Below are 6,000 nucleotides of genomic sequence, written 5' to 3' on the forward strand. Positions count from 1 at the left end.
TCGCAGGTTTGTACATCGACATACGAGCAAACATGCGTAAACAAAGAAGCAAATCTGCAAGAACAGAGAAGCTATAAAAGGTCACTACCGGATTCAGCTTCTTTGGCCGATATACACTCAGCAAAGCATTTACCGAGTGTTACACTCGGCAAAGGACACTCGATAAACACTTTATCGGCAAAGACATTTTTACCGAGTACACTTTATCGGGCACTGTGCTAATTTGACACTCGACAAAGAAAAGTCGCCGTGACGGCGAGCGCCACCGTGACGGCGGCTTTGCCGAGTGTCAAGGTCAAGCACTCGGCAAAGGTCGCCGCTTTGTCGAGCGCCGTTGACTCAGATACTCGGCAAAGGTGGCCACTATGCCGAGTGCCACCGGCAAGACACTCGGCAAAGGTAGCCTATTTGCCGAGTGTCCTGTCAAGACACTCGGCAAACATGCGACCTTTGCAGAGTGCTTGGCCCGTGGCACTCGGCAAATCTGTCATGTTTGCCGAGTGTAATGGCCTTTGCACTCGGCAAAGCATGTTTCCAGGTAGTCACTTTGCCGAGTGTCATGGCCATTGCACTTGGCAAAGTGACTGAAAACAACCTTTTTTATTTATTTTTTACATCCCATCCAAACAAACAGAAGATATATATAACAAACATCACCAACATCACATATATATCATCAACAACACATATATATCACCAACACCACATATATATCACTAACGTCACATATATATCACAAACGTCACATGTCTCACAATATATCACAAATAAGTCCATAAGTAATCCAAGTGCTCCATCATCTACAACCACAATTGCAAATAGAAGTACCATTAACAACCACAAGTATCATCACCAAGATGGCCAATGAGACTGATTTGGTGAAGGATTTGCTGAAGCATGAGGATCGTTCGATGCCGCCGATTGATTCTGCACAAAGGAGAAGAGATTGCATGTGTGAGACAAGATAAATATATACCATACATGAATAAAACTTTCATACTCCACTAGGTTTGACTGTAAGTATGAACACATAAACTAAAACATTTATACTCATAGGAGTAGAATAGTGAGGAGGTGGAGGTGGAGGTGGAGCGAATAGCGAAGGTGGCGGAACTACACCCGTAGCGGCGTCAAGACTTTGCGTGTACTGAAGAATCTCCGCCATCCTCCGCTGCTCGGCCTCCCACTCGGCCTCCACTCTCTCCATCTTCGTCTGCATCTGCTCTCGTATCCTCCTCTCTTGTTCCAGCTGGGCCTATAATATATTCACCCAATGTTACAATAATACAAAGGAAAGGTATGAAAAAACCAATAAACGGCGAACAAACCAGAAATAACCTCGAGTGCCTCCACCCGGTGGTGTGAAGTGTCCTGTCGAGGTCGTATGGTCGGGCTCGTGCTCCTGCTGCTTGCCGAGGCGACACGGTGCAGGCAGACCCGCAGCGGCGAGGAAGACGATCGGGGTCGCCGAGGTACTCCGGCTCCGCTCCGACGGGCTCTTCTCTGCAAAAAAGAAACATAAAACTGTCAATACAAAATTTCGGCAGCACCTCCCCTGCACGGTGAGGTTTCCAAAACCTATAAGAAAACCAACGGCACGATGGCCGACATGCACATATATATGAACGGCACGATGGCTGACATGCACAAGATTATATCCAACCACATACATATAACAATGTCACAACCACTCCTACGACTCCTATGACTACCACCACTGCTACTCTACCACTACTACCGCAACTACTAGTAATACTACAACGACGACGATGGTAGGGCATACCTAGTGGGCGTCGTAGGGCGGTGGTGGTGAAGGGGCCAGGGCGCCGGTGGATGTAACAGAACCGACCAATTATACGAAATTAAGTAAGAAAATTATCTGCCAGAGCAGACGATTTAGCAAACTTAAGCCCGTATAACCCGGTAGTCCGTGAAATCACGAAGGATTTCAAACCAACTTCCATTCCAGCCAAGATCGTAATAAGTTTAGCAGTCACCATCACATATTACATAAAAGTTCGCAATCTCAGATACATCAGAGTTTCAACATAGTTATTACAAAACAAGTTCAAATAAAAGTAGCGGAAGTCATTTGTCAAACCACACACACACTCATGCAAAGTTCAAATATAGTGCCAGCGAATGATCATCTCCAACAAAAGCATCAGACGAGACGTAAGGAATGACCATGCCCATGGTCCTAAGCATCACCCATCGTAGGATAAAGGTAGTTGATACAGTAGCCGTAATACATCTGCCCATCTGCAACAAGTGGGAATAAAACCCTGAGTACGAGAAGGTACTCAGCTAGACTTACCCGACATAACCGAAAATAAGTGACACCAGGGATTATGAAGGGCTTTATAGTAGGGTAGCTGACTCATTTGCAAAAAGAAGCATTTTTAGCATTTCAAGACCCTTTTTAAAGCATTATTGTCAAGTTAATTGTTATTAACCTGTCGACTAGATTTGCACCTATACTAGAGCAAGATTAAGCAGATAATGATAACCAATGATCATTAAACAACTTCCATACTGTCATATTCACTATAACTGTCCAAGTGTTCCATAAACATTTACTACGATGAAGTAACTCAAGTCAAGTGCTCACTGTCCAGGAGCGATGGCGATTCGAATCGATTCCTAACCAGCTGGTGATTTATTCCTTACACAAACCTCACTCACCCGCTAAAGTGAGATATTGATCACCGAGTCAACTATCTAGAAATCTCGAGTTTGCTAGGAACCATATGTGCCCGGGGGCCGACCGACTGCACTTTGGTCTTATCATCTCGCCCCCGTGTCCTACCACACCTGCTCCGGCACAGTGCGTTGCGGGCAATCTACTCGGCCCGAATAATCTCCCAGCTTCGCGGTCGGAAGGTACTTTATCCGGCCAGCTAAATGTAAGGTATGCGTTCAACATGACTCGAGGCCCAACAACGGTCGGTCCTTAATCGACACAGACGGAAAGCACTACAGTCCAAAAATCTACCGGTCTCCGTCTGGTCTCAATTTCATTTAACACTTAGTTATACCATGACTTCATAGTCATCCAAGCAGATCCAGGTAACCACCTATAGCTCGCAGGTGATAGGAAATCACCCGACTTCTACCGGTCTAAGCTAGCTAAGCATTGACTCAACTGCGGATACCAGGGTAACAAGGATATAGTATAACAAAGGTAAACAAGGTATAATGCAGCAACGGTTGCAAACAACTCCTGAACGTAATGCATCAATTAAAGTAAAGCATTGAATTAATAATTGCAAACCAGGAGAAAATGCTCCGGGGCTTGCCTCTCTTGAAGGAGCTCGGGTGGTGATCGGAGCACTCCGGAAGTTCCTCAACGTCCTCCTCGTCGGCTTCGGGCACTTCCTGCGGCTGCACCTCGAGCTGCTCCTCGGGCTCCTCGGGTATGACGACTGGGTTCTCGGTTTGCGATCCTGTATGATGCAATGTGCGTAAGCGCGTATGCAAACGGTGCATCGAATGAGATGAATACAATGGATATGTTTGAATGCAAGGTAGTCAACATCATCCAAGAACATATACTACAAGCACATGTCATCTACTGCATTCTCTTCTAGTCCTAATATGCTAAATCAACACATCTTATTAATTGCTTCAAAGATACACCAAAGCTTTACTAATTTCTTAATCACACAAAAAGCAACACTTAATTAAACCTTAATTAATAATAGGTTTGAATAGCAACCTCTATTTTTCTTGCTTAGAAAAATCTTAGAAAATTACCCTAGCACAATACTACCCAAAGTAGTCTACTATCAGATTTTCATGGTATTTGAATGAGTAGATTAGCCTACACAAAAATAACAAGCTATGGCATAATTATGAACATAAAAATACTTTGTACTGTGAAAAGTGTCAAACAACAGAGTTAGTATTTTTCCTATGTTCTTCATAGCATACAATGACTGTACAAAAATTATCACATGCATGTTTTATACAAAGTTTGCTCCCTAGCTAAAATAACAAAAATCAGCCATTAAAGGTACTTGAACTACACCTCAAAATTTTCCCACAGCACATGCTTGAAACATATTTTTCCTAGGAAGTACATTACATAAGAAGATCAACAAACTTGGAATCATATTTTTCTGAAGCCTATAGATTTTTCTACATATTTTTCAAGTTATCAGCAATATACATGATTAAATAAAATTCTACAGAAAAGTATCTCAAGAATGACATGCAATAATTTTTCCAAGTAGATCTGATGATAAGGAACCTAGAAAAACTTATTTCAACAGTTTTGAAGCAAATTTGAGTACCCAAACATTTTCCAAACCATTTCTATTTTTAAATAATGAAGAAAAATTGAAAACAAATCATCCTATTGCTACTGGGCCAGCCTGCGGGAATCAATCAGCCCACTGCCACATTTGGCCTGCACGGCCCGAGCGAAGGGAAGGGGGAGGTGGCCCGGCAGGGCGTCGGCCCATGGCCTCTCGGCCTGGCTCAGCCGAGGCGAAGGCCACGTCGGCGCTGTGACGCCGCGGCGGCGCGGCTCGGCCAACGAGGCCGACAGCCATTGCCGGCCGTGCCAGGGCAAGCTAGAGGGAGCATGCGGTTCACGAGAGGCTAGCAAAGGCAGGAAGTTAGCTAGGTAGGGTGGAGAAGAGCAGGAAGGGCGACTTCCACGGCGGCCGAGCACGGCGGCGCCATGGCCTATGGTGGCGAGGCGCTAGAAGGCACTACTTGAGCTCGATCGGTCGGCACAAGCACGAGCACCACATGTCAGAGAGCGAGGCGGAACTGCTGGCGTGCGATTGCTGGCCGAGGTGGAGAAGGCGCGGTGAATTTGGCCGGCGGGTGCGGTGGCGCGGCGAGGGGGAGAGTAGGGGAGCTCGGCGCTTGCGGAGAGGAGAGGCAGCGCGGGAGAGAGCAAGCGAGCGCACCGGCTTTAGCAAAAGTAGGCAGGCGTGTGGGCATGGGTGCAAGCCAGCTATGACGCGCGGCGGCGTCGACGGCGCATGGCCGCCACGCGGCGGGCGAGCTCTACCGCGGTCGGGACGCGACACGGTGCGTCAGTGGGCGGGCGAGCGCGGAGGCAGGCCAGGCGCGGCGCTGGGCTGGGCTGGGCTGGTGAGGCACGCGGCGCTGGCGCGGGAGGCTCGCGGCTGTAGGCCAGGCCGGCTTCGGCCGTGGGCCGGAAAAGAGGCGGCGGCCCGCGAATGAGAAAAGCCCTTTTTCCATTTATATTTTCAAGAAAAATTTAAATGCCAGCTTTCAAATATCATTTTGATCAAGAAAATGACATCTTTTGAAAATGTACCAAAAATGAAAGTTGATTAGAATCTAATTCTCTACAACTTTGCTTTTATGACCAAAGTCCAATTCTATCTCGATTTTGAATTATAAAATCAAAGTCAATGTTTAACTCAAAACCCTAATTTTTGGGGAATTATTTTTGAAGCAAAATTTTGAATTAATTTGAATACAAACCTTGCTCCAAAAATTGAACTAAATAATCCTAGATGATTTACAATAGTAGCCAAACATGTTTTACTAGCCTAGCAAACAAAATTAGGGCAAAACAACTCTAACAAATGTATGCAACATTCAGGTTTCACAACATGTTTCATATGTTTCGAAGCAGTGTTTCAGTTGTTATTTACATGATTAGGCATGTATGATTTGGATGCTTGATGATGCATGATATGTATGATTTGCAGTGCCTAAATGCTAGCATAACACTAGGGTGTTACAGCCCTCCCCCCTTATAAAAATCTCGTCCCGAGATTTGGGTTACGAACCATTTGTTATAAAAATCTTCATAAGCTTTTTGTAGATACTCTCCCGTTTCTCAAGTTGCATCTCTTTCATCATGATGATCCCACTGTATCTTGTATGTTTTTACCACACTATTCTGAGTAGCACGTTCTTTAGTGTCTAACACCTGGACTGGTTGTTCATGGTACACCAAATCTGATTTGAGTTGGATACCTCGAGGTTCGATTCTTTCCTCCAGAACAC

Source organism: Miscanthus floridulus, chromosome 3 (genome assembly GCF_019320115.1).
Source record: "Miscanthus floridulus cultivar M001 chromosome 3, ASM1932011v1, whole genome shotgun sequence".
NCBI classification, from domain to species: domain Eukaryota; kingdom Viridiplantae; phylum Streptophyta; class Magnoliopsida; order Poales; family Poaceae; genus Miscanthus; species Miscanthus floridulus.